Source organism: Saccopteryx bilineata, chromosome X, assembly GCF_036850765.1.
Source record: "Saccopteryx bilineata isolate mSacBil1 chromosome X, mSacBil1_pri_phased_curated, whole genome shotgun sequence".
Lineage (NCBI taxonomy): Eukaryota > Metazoa > Chordata > Mammalia > Chiroptera > Emballonuridae > Saccopteryx > Saccopteryx bilineata.
This window is the reverse complement of record NC_089502.1, coordinates 144,588,537-144,606,216: the sequence shown is the minus strand read 5'-3', so window position 1 is coordinate 144,606,216 and position 17,680 is coordinate 144,588,537. Positions and strand designations below refer to the sequence as shown.

Below are 17,680 nucleotides of genomic sequence, written 5' to 3'. Positions count from 1 at the left end.
TCCGGGGTGTCGCTCTGTTGCGACCAGAGCCACTCTAGCGCCTGGGGCAGAGGCCAAAGAGCCATCCCCAGTGCCCGGGCCATCTTTGCTCCAATGGAGCCTTGGCTGCGGGAGGGGAAGAAAGAGACAGAGAGGAAGGAGAGGGGGAGGGGTGGAGAAGCAAATGGGTGCTTCTCCTGTGTGCCCTGGCCGGGAATCGAACCCGGGTCCTCCGCACGCTAGGCCAACGCTCTACCGCTGACACAACCGGCCAGGGCTTGTTATTATTTTTTTATTAAAGATTTATCTGCGAGCCAGAGGCAGCCATCCAAAGAGCCGCCTCTGGCTCGCGAGCCATCGGTTCCCGACTCCTGGTCTAGGGCGTCAGGCGTGCAATTCCACAGCGCGTCATCTGCATAGGGAATTGGGTGCTCAGCACCCCAAGTCACATCTCCCTCCATCACCATCTGTGCCCCCTCTCCCCTCCCTGACCTCCCCCTCTCCACCTTTCCCTGTGGTGACCACCATACTCTACACTGCTGGTCATCAGTCTTGAAGCAGGCTAAGCCACCCTGGGAATAAGCCAAGGACATTTCTACCGTCAGTCCCTGACAACTATGAAACTCTATCGCAAAGGACCTCTTTAAACTAGGGGTTACAGGACCCAGAAATTGCTCCGTCAACACGGCTCTGAATTTTTCTAACACGCCACCAGCCTGACCATCAACCACGAGCTTCTTAGCAGTGGACCTGGCGTGTCACAGAGATGCCACAGGTCCGTCTGTGCCATTAGTAGAAAAAAAACATTAGGGGATTGGGGAATACCTTTTTTCCCTTGTTTTTCAAGTGAGAGAACGGGAGACGGAGAGGCAGACTTCCACATGCGCCCCGACCGGGATGCACTGGGCAACCCCTATCTGGGGCTGATGCTCACAACCAAGCTATTTTTAGCACCTGAGGTGGAGGCTCCATGGAGCCTCGTACATGCCAACGGCTCCCGTTATAAGAACGCAGGGTCCTTTTAGTTCTTGGTGTCGTGGGAAAGCCGGGGAAGGAAGATTCTTGTCGTTACTGTCTTAATCGAGTCGAGCCATCCCGGAGAGACGAGAAGGGATGTTCCAACCAAGGATCACCCCGCATCAAGGGCTACCCTAAATATCACCCCAAGGCAGGGCTCGGGAACCTATGGCTCACAAGCCAGATGTGGATCTTTTGAGGGCTGCATCTGGCTCGTAGACAAATCTTTAATAAAAAAATAACGTTAGCCCTGGCTGGTTGGCTAAGTGGTAGAGCGTCAGCCTGGCGTGCAGGAGTCCTGGGTTCGATTCCCGGTCAGAGCACACAGGAGAAGCGCTCATCTGCTTCTCCACCCCTCCCCCTCTCCTTCCTCTCTGTCTCTCTCTTCCCCTCCCGCAGCCAAGGCTCCATTGGAGCAAAGTTGGCCCAGGCGCTGAGGATGGCTCCGTGGCCTCTGCCTCAGGCGCTAGAATGGCTCTGGTCGCAACAGAGCGACGTCCCAGATGGGCAGAGCATCGCCCGCCCCCTGGTGGTCATGCCGGGTGGATCCCGGTCGGGCGCATGCGGGAGTCTGTCTGACTGCGTCCCCGTTTCCAACTTCAGGAAAATGCAAAAAAAAAAAAAAAAAGAAAGAAAAGAAAAGGGGAAATGAGAGACTGAGGCTACTCAAACTCCACAGTAGCTAGAAATCTGTACCCTAGAATAGAGTCTTGGGGACCAATGGGAACAAGGGTGAGCTTTGGGGGGTCTGTACAAACTGAGTCTAATGTCCGAGACAGACGGCGCAGTGTGGCTATCCAGGGGCACCGATGACGGTGACGCAACGCCAAATTTCCCAGGGCACGCCACGGCGGACACTGCGACCGCCCTTGAGGTGACCGCTCTGTACCTCTGTTCATTCCGACAAGACGTGAGGGGGGAACGCTAGTTATTGTCTGCACCGGCGTCATCCGAATACATCTGCCAGATGTCATCTCACCGGGATGTCACTGCGGCCGTACGTCAACGGGGGTCAAGGAGGAGACGGGGTGGGGGGAGGGGGGCAGACTCACCATGACGATGTCCTTCTGAGAAGACGCTTCCCGCAGGACCTCCCCACGGTAACCAGATGGGTCGCCTCTGTCTCAACACATCTTTCCCTGTGAAGACAAAAGCAGAACGTGACCTAGCGCTCCATCCGGTAGGAGGGACGGTGACATGGCTTCCACAAGCAAGCTTGTATGTCTTCCCGGCAAGCTTTCTTTTTTTGGGTTCGTTAGAAGAACTAGCAGTTAGCAAGGGCATCGAGGAGTTTTCTTTCTTTTTTTTTTTTATTTTCTTTTATTTTTTTGTATTTTTCTGAAGCTGGAAACAGGGAGAGACAGCCAGACAGACTCCCGCATGAGCCCGACCGGGATACACCCAGCACGCCCACCAGGGACGACGCTCTGCCCACCAGGGGGCGATGCTCTGCCCCTCTGGGGCGTCGCTCTGCTGAGACCAGAGCCACTGTAGCGCCTGAGGCAGAGGCCAAGGAGCCATCCCCAGCACCCGGGTCATCTTTGCTCCAGTGGAGTCTCGGCTGCGGGAGGGGAAGAGAGAGACAGAGAGGAAGGAGAGGGGGAGGGGTGGAGGAGCAAATGGGCGCTTCTCCTGTGTGCCCTGGCCGGGAATCGAACCCCGGTCCCCCGCACGCCAGGCCGACGCTCTACTGCTGAACCAACCGGCCAGGGCCCATCGAGGAGTCTTCAATGGCTTCCCCTAACGGCTCAAGCACCGGATCCAGAGAAGACAGGTGTGAGAAAGCCGTCAAGGAACAGCTAAGGTGCAGCAAGGAAGAATCGATGCTTCTCACCTGACTCTCCCATCCTGTGTCTGTCTCTCTCTCTCTCTCTCTCTCTCTCTCTCACAGAGGAGAGGGGGAGGACACGGAAAGTGGAGATTCTATAACCAGCCGTGTTTTTCCCTTTGTGCCGTCGAAGGACTCAACGCAAGGGAAAGCCAATGGAAGCCTCCTCTGGCCAATGTGGGCGCTACCAAGTTTTTGTGGGCAATCACCAGTGCGGGACGATCATCATAACTGATGAATTATGGATGAATCTATACACTTAAGTGTGGTGTAAGTCTACGTTAGCTCACGCTGACTTACATTAAGAATTTAAAACCTTTGGCAAAATGTTAATTGGAGGAAAGGGCCATGCAATGCGTGTTCTCCAGATTATCGGCTGGAATGAAATCTCTTGAATTGGTCCGGTCAGGATGGCCAAGCCTCTGGCTCTGACTTTTGTCATTTTGCAGCTGGGGTCTTCTCTTTTCAACATGACCCTTATGCTAAGGCCACTGTTTCTAACTGTTTCATCTCTAACTTCAGCGCACACTGTGCTGTCCACCCTTCCTGCTGGGCTAGGGGACAGGCATTCTGCACATGGCTTAATTCTTCTCAGACGATGCCCCCCCCCCACTGCGGACTCACAACATATGTTCTTGGTGGCTTTTTGTATGAGCCAGCCCCCCAGACCCTGCAAAGTGTGAAGATGGCAGTGACCCTGGATTGCATCCATGGGTGAGGCCGTTTGGGGGGTAACTATTCCCATCAAGGGAGGACTCAGAGACACACCCCTCTGCACCAAGAGCATCACCTCGTTCTCCTAACTTGTCTTCTGCTAGTGACATCATTCACTGAGGACCATGATGGGGAGAGGAAGCCGTGCTTTGTGGATTTCAAGCTAAGACATAGGACTTCCTCACAGGGTGAGTGAGATACTTCAAAGGCTGAAGAACAAATTCTCCAGGTTAGCACACTTCTTCTAGACGTCACTAAATACACAGCACCTTACTCACGACAGATCAAGATAATCAACAAGAGAACTGATCGTTTTTGAAATGAATACAACATTATCTTTTATCTTATCCTCCGTTTTCCCATAAAATGGATACACCCTGCCAGACAGCTATCACTTATACAGACTCACACCACACTAAGCGTATAGATTCATCCATAAAAGCACCTTTTAAAATTCTCTTAATAATTACCAATTTCAGTTGACGTTCAGTAGTATATAGTGGCCTCTGGCGCACAACACGGTGGTCAGACATCTATATAACTTACAAAGCGATCTCCCTCCATAAGGCGAGTCCGCAATTATTGATGTCCTGTGACTATCTGATACTAAATAACTCGAGGAGAAACTTCATGTTGGACGACTTACTAATCCATTAGCAGATGTCACCATAAAAACCCTTACAGCAAGCAGCGGTTCTCAACCCTGTGGGGTCATGACCCCGGCAGGGTCGCCTAAAGCCATCGAAAAATACATAATGCATATCAAAGGTATTTACATTCCGAATCATAACTGTAGCAAAATGACAGTTTATGAAGTAGCCACCAAAATTATTTTTTGGTTTGGGGTCACCGCCACATGAGGAACTGTATTGCGGGGTCACGGCATTAGAAAGGTTGAGAACCACGTCAGTCAAGCCCAACGAACCTTCTGAGAGGGTCAGCTGTGGCGGGTCGGAAGGCGGTATCCCAAACTACGACCTCGCTTGGAGTGAGCCCGTCCACACAAGTTCATGCTCACAACCCCAGGCGTGGGGGCTCCTCGAGGCCTTCGCAGCCATTCCCGCTCGTCCCGGGGGCCAGGTCAAGAAGTTTCCTGGGGGAGAAGAGAGAAGGATGTAAGTGGTTCTTGTCTGTTTGATTTTTGCTGTTTGTTTATTGTGTAAGACAGGCAGGAAGGGAGAGAGATGAGAAGCATCAATCATCCGTTTTTCGTGGCGACACCTTAGTTGTTCATTGATTGCTTTCTCATATGTGCCTTGACCGGGAGGGGGGTTACAGCAGAGCGAGTGACCCCTTGCTCGAGCCAGCGACCTTGGGTCCAAGCTGGTGAGCTTGGCTCAAACTAGATGAGCCCGCGCTCAAGCTGGCGACCTCGGGGTCTTGAACCTGGGTCCTCCACGTCCCAGTCCGACGCTCTATCCACTGCACCACGGCCTGGCCGGGCTGGACGTGAGTGTTTTCATAAAAGATGACATCGAGGAACTCTGACGTTTCCAAGATGAGACCCCTCCCCCAGGGCACGGTGTCTAGGAATCCTACGTCAGTTCACTTCACGAGTGTCTGTTGAGACGTGTAAGGGAGATGGGACAGAGCAGGGACCCCAGAGATGACTGTGACTCAGCCCCCATCCTTGAGGAGCTTGTGGTCACATGGGACACAGTGTCGCCACGGGAAACACTGGTATCTGACCGAGTGAGCTCCTCCAGCAATGACACGGAGCGCCCGGCTCGGAAGGGATGAGCGATCTGACGACGTTTAGGATGCCACCTCCCAGAGGGTCGCGACAGAGAGGGGGAGAGGAGGGTCCCAGTTGTCAGAATATAAAGACCAGGAGCTGGAAACGATGCCAGACTGTCCAGGGTGTTCCAGAAACCTGCACCGTGAGGACCCCACAAAGTGTCCCCAAAGGTGTGCAGGGCCCACGAGGGACACCGGTGTCGAGACTCACACGAACCCACGCAAAAACGGGACCGTATAAACTCACGTTTTTCTCAACCTGCAGCAACTTCAGAGATCTTTATATATAAGGTCTACCGGAAAGTTCTGTCTGTTTCTATCACAACAAGTCTCGACACGTAAGCATAAGTTTATTTGGCGCCTGTGTGCCTCTCTATTTGTATCACTTAATGTAGACATACTGACGTAGCAAACGAACTGAAACAAAGTTGATTCACGTTAGTCTTATGTGTGAAGCGATAGTGTACCCATGGCTACTGATAATAAAGTTCATTGACACCACTGTCATTGTTACGAATTTCAACAAGGAAGAGAAATGCTACAGAAGCATGTAGAAATTTACTGAAAGTGTTTGGTGAAGGTACAGTTTCTGACAGGACGTGCAGAAGATGGTTCGAAACATTCGAAACAGGTGATTTCGACCTTTCTGATAAGCCACGTTCTGGGCGACCATCTTTGATCGATGATGACGATGTTGTTAAGACCATGTTGGCACAAGAATCTTTTCTGACAACATCGGAGATCGCAGAAAGGCTGAATTCAGCTCAGCAAACCATTTCGGATGATAGGATTGGTGTGGAGATATATATATATATATATATATATATATTATATATGATTGGTGTGGAGATATTTTTTTTTAAAGCAGCCCCAAAGCACCCATTGTATATTTTATTTTCATTTGCTTTTGTGTCATGGTGACCTGCTAAGTTTATAAAAGAAAAGCAGGAAGAATGAGTTTAATTTTGGTAGATTTTGTTGAGCAGGTAAAAAAAAAAAAAAAGTCACGCTCAGGGGAAGAAAAGAATGTTATCTCTAGGTGGCAGAAGGGTCAACTGGGCATTTCTAAATGTGGATAGAGAAACGTTCAAATTAGCTTAAATGACCTTCATTTGCACCCTCATTTATCTGGCCCTACATGTTCTCTCCGCCTCTCAACGAGAACAATCTTTCAGACGACCGTTTTTGATCAGGATACATATTTAATGAAACACCTCTGTGCCTCTTGGACTGGCTCCCAATAATGTTATGCAATGTTCACGGGGTTTACTTTCTCGCATCGTGAAGAACTGAACAAGACCTTGGCCTCTGCCCCAGGTGCTAGAGTGGCTCTGGTCGCGGCAGAGTGATGCCCCGGAGGGACAGAGCATCGCCCCCTGGTGGGCAGAGCGTCGTCCCCTGGTGGACGTGCCGGGTGGATCCCGGTCGGGCGCTTGCGAGAGTCTGTCTGACTGTCTCCCCATTTCTAGTTTCAGAAAAATACAAAAAGAAAAAAAAAAAAAAAAAAAGAACCGAGCAAGAACACACAGAGAGGAAAAAACAACTCAATTAGGAAGCAAAGGCGATGAAAATAAAATAGACGTAACGAATGCTGTCGTCCTATTTCTCCGTCATCATCCTCAGCATTCAGATCGTGGAACAGAGATTCATTTCTCGCCCATCCAGCTGATCGGGAGGCTCAAATCCTTAGGACAAAACTCAGGAGGACCTACAGTCGCCCAGCCTGCAAACCGTGGAAATGAAAACCGCCATGTGGCAAACTGGCCGGTTTAATGTGAGACTGCAAATGAAGAAGCTCCGAAATCCTTCCAGTTCCTAACATCTATCATTGCCAGCTGTCTAGGCAGTCACCAGAATGGGGAAAAACTCGACAAAGCTTTTTCAATATATGTCACTGTCTTAAAACACACACACACACACACACACAGACACAAATACCAAAAAATTGTAAGAAATCTAGGGGTAGGAACACTGCCAAGAAGATTTCGAAAGCTAAGTGTTTGGTGAGAAGGAAATCACGCAAGGATGTTGAATGCTCCCGCGTTCTCAGTTCACTCACGCGAGTTTATCAACGCCCCCCATGGAACAACCCAGGAGACGTCCGTCCGTCTTGCCGCAGGTGAAAACCCCACGTCCATCCTGCGACAAACGGATTGAACGGTCAGGCGCGTTCCGGAACGAGACAGCTGTATCGTTAGCCCTTCCCTCTGCCTATGCAACGTGGAGATTCTCATCCATTCAGTAAGTATCCACGCGACGCATTTCTTCAACAAACAGAGACTGCTCACAAGAATCGGGGGGTGTTTCAAAATGAATATGAAGCGATAAAAAAAGAAAGTATTCGCTTTTTTTTTATTATTATTCAACAAGAACATCAGAAGAGCAAACAGCAAGTCAAAGAAAGCTGTTTGATGATGCAAATGAAAAAAAAGCAAAAGCAAGTTTTATTTCAGGCGGAAAAGTACTGGAGTCTCTGCCCGGTCCCCGGTCCCCTGAATTTTGTGAGCGATGTAGGTCATGAGCACCTCATCGAGGACCGACTCCTGACACATTTGAAAGGAGGACGGGAAAACTTTAGAACGTAGGATATGCACACTCACACACCTACATAAGTAACCAAAAAATTAGAATGATTTCAAGCTTGGGTGACCTCTGAAAAGGCAGAAAACAGTGGTCAAGACATGACAATCATCTAGGGCAGGGGTCCCCAAACTACGGCCCGCAGGCCACATGCGGCCCCCTGAGGCCATTTATCTGACCCCTGCTGCACTTCCAGAAGGGGCACCTCTTTCATTGGTGGTCAGTGAGAGGAGCACATTGACCATCTCATTAGCCAAAAGCAGACCCATAGTTCCCACTGAAATACTGGTCAGTTTCTTGATTTAAATTGACTTGTTCTTTATTTTAAATATTGTATTTGTTCCTGTTTTGTTTTTTTTACTTTAAAATAAGATATGTGCAGTGTGCATATGGATTTGTTCATAGTTTTTTTTATACTCCGGCCCTCCAATGGTCTGAGGGACAGTGAACTGGCCCCCTGTGTAAAAAGTTTGGGGACCCCTGATCTAGGGCAAGGGGTCGGGAAACTTTTTGGCTGAGAGAGCCATGAACGCCACATAATTTAAAATGTCATTCCGTGAGAGCCATACAACGACCCGTGTACATGACGCATGATCCAATAAATATTTGCTGTTGTCCCAGAGGACAGCTGTGATTGGCTCCAGCCACCCGCAACCATGAACATGAGCGGTAGGAAATGAATGGATTGTAACACATGAGAATGTTTTATATTTTTAACGTTATTATTTTTTTTTATTAAAGATTTGTCTGCGAGCCAGAGGCAGCCATCGAAAGAGCCACATCTGGCTCTTGAGCCACATGTTCCCAACCCCTGCTCTAGGGGGACATCCTGCTTGTAGTGAGCAGGGCAGGGGTTTCCAGGAATTCCCCGGGGCTCAGGTAGATTTCATAATTAGTACGGCTTTTGGTTCAGTGGTGGGGTTCAGCTGGGTCGCACCGGTCCGGCAGAACCGACAGCTTATTTTTATTGAGTTTGGGGAACTGCTTGTTCAAATGGCCCTTGTCATTGGGGTTCTCTCTACGGTGGGCTGTTGAAATCACACACTGACATTCCTCGCTCTTTGTTTAACGTTCATCTGCGCAACAGCCTGTTCTAGCCGCCTGTGCTCATGTTCATTCCATCCACAGGTGAAAAAAACTTGCAAGTGGGGATGCTAATCAAGAAGCAATATGGGAATATCTTAAATCAGTGGTCCCCAACCTCTGGGCCGCGGACCGGTACCGGTCCATGGGCCATTTGGTACCGGTCCTCAGAGAAAGAATAAATAACTTACATTATTTCCGTTTTATTTATATTTAAGTCTGAATGATGTTTTATTTTTAAAAAAATGGCCTGATTCCCTCTGTTCCATCCGTCTAAGACTCACTCTTGATGCTCGTCCCGTAAGTTCGACAATTATATTTAAAAATACCCCAGTTTTTACGCCGGTCGCATAATTTTATTTTGTGCATTTATCTGTCTCACCCTAAAGGCCGGTCCGTGAAAACATTTTCTAACATTAAACCCGTCCGTGGCCCAAAAAAAGTTGGGGATCCACTGCTCCACCAGACACCCCCTTGTGTCCTAACAGAGCCATGCACATAAGCCACGGCGCCCCCGAGTTCTGCCAGCTCTTCTTGCCAACGGTGGCGCCGCTGAAGGAGGTCAGGGAACGTCCGACCAGCAGCCAGGTGGCAGAGAAGTGTGGGTCACCGGTCACCAAGGGACGGACCACTTGGAATCAGCATGTAACGAGGGTATTGGGGAGGCTTGTGGGGCAGAGGCTTGAACCTGCGGGGGACAGTCTAACCCCAGGAGGACCAGAACGGAAGGGAATCTGTTTTCAAACCACATAGTTCCAGCCCTGGCCGGTTGACTCAGTGGTAGAGCGTCGGCCTGGCGTGCAGGAGTCCCGGGTTCGATTCCCGGCCAGGGCACACAGGAGAAGCGCCCATCTGCTTCTCCACCCCTCGCCCTCTCCTTCCTCTCTGTCTCTCTCTTCCCCTCCCGCAGCCAAGGCTCCATTGGAGCAAAGTTGGCCTGGGCGCTGGGGATGGCTCCTCCTCAGATGCTAGAATGCCTACAGTAGCAGCAGAGCAACGCCCCAGATGGGCAGAGCATCGCCCCCTGGTGGGCATGCCTGGTGGATACCGGTCGGGCGCATGCGGGAGTCTGTCTGACTGCCTCCCATTTCCAACTTCAGAAAAATACAAAACAAACAAACAAAACTCACACAGTTCCGAGTCATAAGCATTCTTCCCTGTTTCTCCCCAAGGCAGGGCCGGGCCACGAGGCAAGCGTTTCAGACACGAGTCTCCATGACAACGATCACGGCGCTTGCGTCTCTCAGGGCGAGAGTTAGAGAGGACTCGGAGATGGGGACGGCGCTCCTGTCAGCCTTGGGGACCGGGCGGCCTGCAGTTTCCTTTCTCAGGACTGTAATTAAAAAGGGGGGTCCCTATCCCCACCCCACTCAGGAACACGTGGAGGCTGTGACATGACACAGCGACATCTCTCAAGCTCTGATGGCCCCAAGGTGACAGTGGAAGACAGGTGTCCTCTGCTGAGGGAAGGTCTCGGACAGACAGACGGCAGGGGGGGTACAGGACTCACTGGGTGAGGGGTCTGTGCTTCACCCTGATCCACCCAGAGCGGCTGCTGCACTTTGTTTTATTATTACTTTTATTTTTTGTGTCTGTGAAAGAGAAAGAGACAGAGAGAGGGACACACAGGGACAGACTGACAGGAAGGGAGAAAGATGAGAAGCACTAATTTTTTTGTTGCGACAACTTAGTTGTTCATTGATTGATTTCTCATTTGTGCCTTGACCAGGGAGCTACAGCAGACAGAGTGACCCCTTGCTGGAGCCAGCAACCTCGGGTCCAAGCTGGTGAGCTTTTGCTCAAACCAGATGAGCCCGCGCTCAAGCCGGCGACCTCGGGGTCTCGAACCTGGGTCCTCTGCATCCCAGTTCGACGCTCTATCCACTGCGCCACTGCCTGGCCAGGCAAGCTGCTGCACTTGGAATAAATAAGTCCTTTAGGGAGCTCTACGTCCACTGACCGCAAGGTGATGGTTTATACAGCAAGGGCCATTTATTCTCCCAACGGTCTGGATGCCAGAAGTCCTCATCAGACCCTGGCTGCCTGTCTTAACTTTTCCTCCCCAGGGGGTGTGGCTTCACATACCTTTCCCCGCCCCCCTGTTAGATGGCACCCGTCCTATTGAATTAGCTCCCTCTTTACTGACTTCACCTTTTTTTTTGTATCTTTCTGAAGCTGGAAACGGGGTGAGACAGTCAGACTCCCGCATGCGCCCGACCAGGATCCACCTGGCACGCCCACCAGGGGGCGATGCTCTGCCCACCAGGGGGCGATGCTCTGCCCCTCCGGGGCGTCGCTCTGCCACTCTAGTGCCTGGGGCAGAGACCAAGGAGCCATCCCCAGTGCCCAGGCCATCCTTGCTCCAGTGGAACCTTGGCTGAGGGAGGGGAAGAGAGAAACAGAGAGGAAGGAGGGGGGGGAGGAGAAGCAAATGGGTGCTTCTCCTATGTGTCCTGGCCGGGAATCCAACCCGGGTCCCCCGCACGCCAGGCCGATGCTCCACCACTGAGCCAACCGGCGAGGGCCACTGACTTCACCTTAATGACATCTGCAAAGATCCCATTGCCAAATGAGGTCCTATGGTGAGGCGCAGAGGGTCAGGACTTTCTCTTTTGGGGGGAACCAAACCACCCGCCATATTGGGGCTACTTGTCGCAAGAGAGATGTTTGGAGCCGTGGAGTTCTTCCTTTAGTTTCTCGGGGTAAACAGAGAAACAGGCTGAGGAAGTTGTGCTAGGTCTAGCTCCCTGTGTGTGTGTGTGTGTGTGTGTCTCTCTCTCTCTCTCTCGGTAAATAGAGAAACAGGATGAGGAAGTTGTGCTAGGTCTAGCTCCCTGTCTCTCTCTCTCTCTCTCTCTCTCTCTCTCTCTCTCTCGGTAAATAGAGAAACAGGCTGAGGAAGTTGTGCTAGGTCTAGCTCCCTGTCTGTTCCTCTCTCTCTCTCTCTCTCTCTCTCTCTCTCAGTAAATAGAGAAACAGGATGAGGAAGTTGTGCTAGGTCTAGCTCCCTGTCTGTTCCCCTCTCTCTCTCTCTCTCTCTCTCGGTAAATAGAGAAACAGGCTGAGGAAGTTGTGCTAGGTCTAACTCCCTGTCTGTTCCTCTCTCACTCTCTCTCTCTCTCTCTCTCTCTCTCTCTCGGTAAACAGAGAAACAGGATGAGGAAGTTGTGCTAGGTCTAGCTCCCTGTCTCTCTCTCTCTCTCTCTCTCTCTCTCTCTCTCGGTAAATAGAGAAACAGGCTGAGGAAGTTGTGCTAGGTCTAGCTCCCTGTCTGTTCCTCTCTCTCTCTCTCTCTCTCTCTCTCAGTAAATAGAGAAACAGGATGAGGAAGTTGTGCTAGGTCTAGCTCCCTGTCTGTTCCCCTCTCTCTCTCTCTCTCTCTCTCGGTAAATAGAGAAACAGGCTGAGGAAGTTGTGCTAGGTCTAGCTCCCTGTCTGTTCCTCTCTCACTCTCTCTCTCTCTCTCTCTCTCTCTCTCTCGGTAAATAGAGAAACAGGATGAGGAAGTTGTGCTAGGTCTAGCTCCCTGTCTCTCTCTCTCTCTCTCTCTCTCTCTCTCAGTAAATAGAGAAACAGGCTGAGGAAGTTGTGCTAGATCTAGCTCCCTGTCTGTTTCTCTCTCTCTCTCTCTCAGTAAATAGAGAAACAGGATGAGGAAGTTGTGCTAGGTCTAGCTCCCTGTCTGTTCCTCTCTCACTCTCTCTCTCTCTCTCTCTCTCTCGGTAAATAGAGAAACAGGATGAGGAAGTTGTGCTAGGTCTAGCTCCCTGTCTGTTCCTCTCTCACTCTCTCTCTCTCTCTCTCTCTCTCTCTCGGTAAATAGAGAAACAGGATGAGGAAGTTGTGCTAGGTCTAGCTCCCTGTCTGTCCCTCTCTCTCTCTCTCTCTCTCTCTCTCTCTCTCTCGGTAAATAGAGAAACAGGATGAGGAAGTTGTGCTAGGTCTAGCTCCCTGTCTGTTCCTCTCTCTCTCTCTCTCTCTCTCTCTCTCTCGGTAAATAGAGAAACAGGATGAGGAAGTTGTGCTAGGTCTAGCTCCCTGTGTGTTCCTCTCTCTCTCTCTCTCTCTCTCTCTCTCGGTAAACAGAGAAAGAGGATGAGGAAGTTGTGCTAGGTCTAGCTCCCTGTCTGTCCGCCTCTCTCTCTCTCTCTCTCTCTCTCTCTCTCTCTCGGTAAATAGAGAAACAGGATGAGGAAGTTGTGCTAGGTCTAGCTCCCTGTCTCTCTCTCTCTCTCTCTCTCGGTAAATAGAGAAGCAGGATGAGGAAGTTGTGCTAGGTCTAGCTCCCTGTCTGTTTCTCTATCTCTCTCTCTCTCTCTCTCTCTCGGTAAATAGAGAAACAGGAAGAGGAAGTTGTGCTAGGTCTAGCTCCCTGTCTGTTCCCCCCTCTCTCTCTCTCTCTCTCTTTCTCTCTCTCTCGGTAAATAGAGAAACAGGATGAGGAAGTTGTGCTAGGTCTAGCTCCCTGTCTGTTCCTCTCTCTTTCTCTCTCTCTCTTTCTCTCTCTCTCTCTCTCTCTCTCTCTCGGTAAATAGAGAAACAGGATGAGGAAGTTGTGCTAGGTCTAGCTCCCTGTCTCTCTCTCTCTCTCTCTCTCTCTCTCTCGGTAAATAGAGAAACAGGATGAGGAAGTTGTGCTAGGTCTAGCTCCCTGTCTGTTCCTCTCTCTCTCTCTCTCTCTCTCTCTCTCGGTAAATAGAGAAACAGGATGAGGAAGTTGTGCTAGGTCTAGCTCCCTGTCTGTTCGCCTCTCTCTCTCTCTCTCTTTTTCTCTCTCTCGGTAAATAGAGAAACAGGAAGAGGAAGTTGTGCTAGGTCTAGCTCCCTGTCTGTCCCTCTCTCTCTCTCTCTCTCTCTCTCTCTCTCTCTCTCTCGGTAAATAGAGAAACAGGATGAGGAAGTTGTGCTAGGTCTAGCTCCCTGTCTGTCCCTCTCTCTCTCTCTCTCTCTCTCTCTCTCTCTCTCTCTTGGTATATAGAGAAATAGGATGAGGAAGTTGTGGTAGGTCTGGCTCCCTGTCTGTTCCTCTCTCTCTCTCTCTCTCTCTCTCTCTCTTCCACACACACACACACACACGGAGATACATTTAGGAAATTTGGAATGTAGAATTGTGCAACTGGACCAGTTCCGTGGATGATAAAATTCAAGCAGGCATGTTAGCATCACACAAAGACCACATGAGCGCGTCTGCCTGCCGCTGTCCTCTGGAGAGGGACCAGAATGGCGGGGTCTCTGCAGAAGCCACACTCACGAACGCACCCACTACCCACAGGAGAGCCGCTGCCACCATACGCCCCATGGCAGCAACGTGCGTGCACCACACGCTGTTTGCCACGACCCTGTCATCAACGGACTTCTCCTTTCTTTCTCCGCGTTGCTGGAGCCTGCCCCACCCACCCGTGTCACTGTGGAGCAAACGTCATGTTTAAATCAGTGCCGTTTGCCTGACCTGTGGTGGCGCAGTGGATAAAGCGTCGACCTGGAAATGCTGAGGTCGCCGGTTCGAAACCCTGGGCTTGCCCGGTCAAGGCACATATGGGAGTTGATGCTTCCTGCTCTTCCCCCCTTCTCTCTCTCTGTCTCTCCTCTCTCTCTCTGTCTCTCTCTCTCTGTCTCTCTCTCTCCTCTCTAAAATGAACAAATAAATCAGTGCCGTTCACTCGTGTGCGTCTCGGAGACGTGGCGACGACATCTCAGAAGCGTAACCCGAGTTTGAAAAGACAGAGAGAAGACTCAAGCACCGACGTGTGTCGGGCCGCGCCACGATTACAACAAAAACCGTCTTCCTCGTTAGCGAACGTTGAAGAAAGGCGTCTAGGGCAGGGGTCGGGAACCTATGGCTCGCGAGCCAGACGTGGCTCTTCGGATGGCTGCCTCTAGCTCGCAGACCAATCTTTAATAAAAATAATAATAACATTAAAAATAGAAAACAATCTCCTGTGTTACAATCCGTTCATTTCCTACCGCTCAGGTTCACGGTTGCGGGTGGCTGGAGCCAATCACAGCTGTCCTCCGGGACAACACCACATTTTTATTGGATGATGCGTCACGTACACGGGTCGTCGTACGGCTCTCATGGAATGACATTTTAAAATATGTGGCGTTCATGGCTCTTCTCAGCCAAAACGGTTCCCGACCCCTGGTCTAGAGAAACAATGGCCTTCCACCATTGACCCTTATGTAACCAATCACCTGATTATCAGCTGATGGTCATCACCCAGGCTTCTAAAAAACGACTGGGGATCTCATGCCCGCACCTTAGAGGAAGTAGGTTGCTATTTTATTACCATGTGAATGAAAAGTAACTAGTGTTGCATAATCCATTTATCACCAAACATGTAAGAGATGCCCGTTCATCACAGAAATTAAAAACCGATGGATACAAAATAACCCAGTATAATGTCATTTATGACAAATGTTAACAGGGCATTCTTGGGGGGGGGGGGGAGCGATACTCACTCTCAGCCTCTGAGGTTAATAATAATACGTCTCTGAGAAAGACATTTTTCTCGCCCCCTCCCCCTCCCCGCCTCAATCCATCATCTTCGGGTCGCTGAAGGAATATTAAAACTTTCTCCTTTGCCGAAGAACCCAGCTTGAATCAATCAGGGTAACGGTTCGGATTTACACGACTCCCTCTTCAATGAGTCTTCAATTTGATTTTCTGCGCGGGGCACTTATCAAGGACTCCTTCGTGGCCGCTAATAACTTCTGAGTAACTGAGAGCACTCGTCAATTTGTGCACGCGGGGGGCGGGGAGGGGGGGTCCCTCGCACCGTGAGCACCAAGTGGCCACTCCCTCCTCATCTACGCAGAGTCCATTGATTTCTTTCGCCCAATTTTACAAAAGCCGGCTGCATTTCATTCAGAGAATTCTCTTTTATTTCCCTTTTTATATCCCCTGGAGCGCCGACTTACGTAAATCAATCTCACACCGTGTTTTTCTTTTTTTGTGTGTGGCAGTGACAGAGAGAGAGAGAGGGACAGATAGGGACAGACAGGCAGGAAGGGAGAGAAATGAGAAACATCAATTCTTCGTTGCGGCACCTTAGTTGTTCATTGATTGCTTTCTCGTATGTGCCTTGACCGGGGGGCTACAGCAGAGCGAGTGACCCCTTGCTCGAGCCAGCGACCTTGGGTCCAAGCTGGTGAATTTTTGCTCAAACCAGATGAGCCCGCGCTCAAGCTGGCAACCCTAGAGTTTCGAACCTGGATCTTCCACATCCCAGTTTGATGCTCTATCCACTGCGCCACCGCCTGGTCAAGCTCACACCGTCTTTTTCGATACAAGCGCATTATGTGGACTGTCCCCAAAGTCACCGAATCCCCACGACGAGGGACACGACACGTCAGGTCGATGCTTGTGACAGAGAAGAGCTTCCCAAACGATGTGGTTTTCGTGTGTTCCCCGGCACACTGCACCTGGTGTTTCTGCCCGTGCCCGGAACAGAGACTGCCCCACAGACAGTGAAATCCCCTGGGCGGAACCTGGCATGTATACATCTCGTTTTATAGCAGAGATTCTTGACTGAGATGGGTCTCAACCCTGCACCCCTCTGCGGGGGGACCACTGGCAACGTCCAAAGACATTCTGGGTTGTCACATCCGGGGAAGAGAGGCATCCGGGCAGGGGAGATCGCTAAGCACCAACAACGGTCGCGGTGAGGAAGCCTTGTTGTGTGAGAAAGAGGTGTTCCTGCAAAGTACCAGCGAATCGGGTCACGTTCTATTTTATTTTTTATTTTATTTTTTTTTCATTTTTCTGAAGCTGGAAACGGGGAGAGACAGTCAGACAGACTCCCGCATGTGCCTGACCGGGATCCACCCGGCACGCCCACCAGGGGCGATGCTCTGCCCATCCTGGGCGTCGCCATGTTGCAACCAGAGCCACTCTAGCACCTGGGGCAGAGGCCAAGGAGCCATCCCCAGTGCTCGGGCCATCTTTGCTCCAATGGAGCCTTGGCTGCGGGAGGGGAAGAGAGAGACAGAGAGGAAAGTGCGGCGGAGGGGTGGAGAAGCAAATGGGTGCTTCTCCTGTGTGCCCTGGCTGGGAATCGAACCCGGGTCCTCCGCATGCTAGGCCGACGCTCTACCGCTGAGCCAACCGGCCAGGGCTGTTTTATTTTTATTTATTGATAGGAGAGGGAGCTGCTGAGAGAATAGACCCCCGATGTTCTCCCCGCAAAATAAATGGTAATTATGAGACGTGGTGAAGAAGGCGTTGCCTCGTGCAACAATGGCAGGCACTGTCACAAGTAAAGGTATCACATCGACACGTCTACGCCTGACACTCACGTGCGGTTGTATGTCTGTTATTTGTCGGGAAAGCCAGAGGGCGGGCAGACAGACAGCCAGGGGAAGCCACCTCTGTTAGCCCTCTGTGTCCACAGGGTCTTCTTTTGGGTCAGGACTCCCCGCGTGGAAGGAGGAGGCACAAACACACGTGTGTCCGTTCCTCTGATCTTTCTAAATGTATCATTCGCAGCATGGGTTTCGACCGAACTGATGTCATTTGGTTCACTGTGACTTGGCCAAGGAGCAGAGCTGGTGTGTGTGTGTGTGAGTGTTTGAGTGTGAGTGTGTGTGAGAGAGTGTGTGAGTGTGTGTGTTTCTGAGACTGTGTGTGGGAGTGTGTGTGAGAGTGTGTGTGGAAGTGTGTGTGACAGTGTGAGTGTGTGAGTGTATGTGTGTGTGAGTGTGTGAGTGTATGTGTGTGTGACTGTGAGCGTGTGTTTGAGTATG

The 17,680-nt window shown here is 50.8% G+C and overlaps 1 protein-coding gene across 4 annotated transcripts in view; it reads right to left on the bottom strand.

Moving 5' to 3' along the window:
• Positions 1-17,680, bottom strand: part of NLGN4X (neuroligin 4 X-linked) — a 338,844-nt gene that overhangs the window by 286,717 nt on the left and 34,447 nt on the right. For all 4 annotated transcript variants that reach the window (XM_066250179.1, XM_066250182.1, XM_066250181.1 and 1 more), the window contains exons 2-3: positions 4,464-4,631; positions 2,049-2,135 (exon numbers count right to left, since the gene is read on the bottom strand). The gene's annotated coding sequence lies outside the window, so the exon portion shown is untranslated. The remainder of the gene's footprint in view (positions 1-2,048; positions 2,136-4,463; positions 4,632-17,680) is intronic.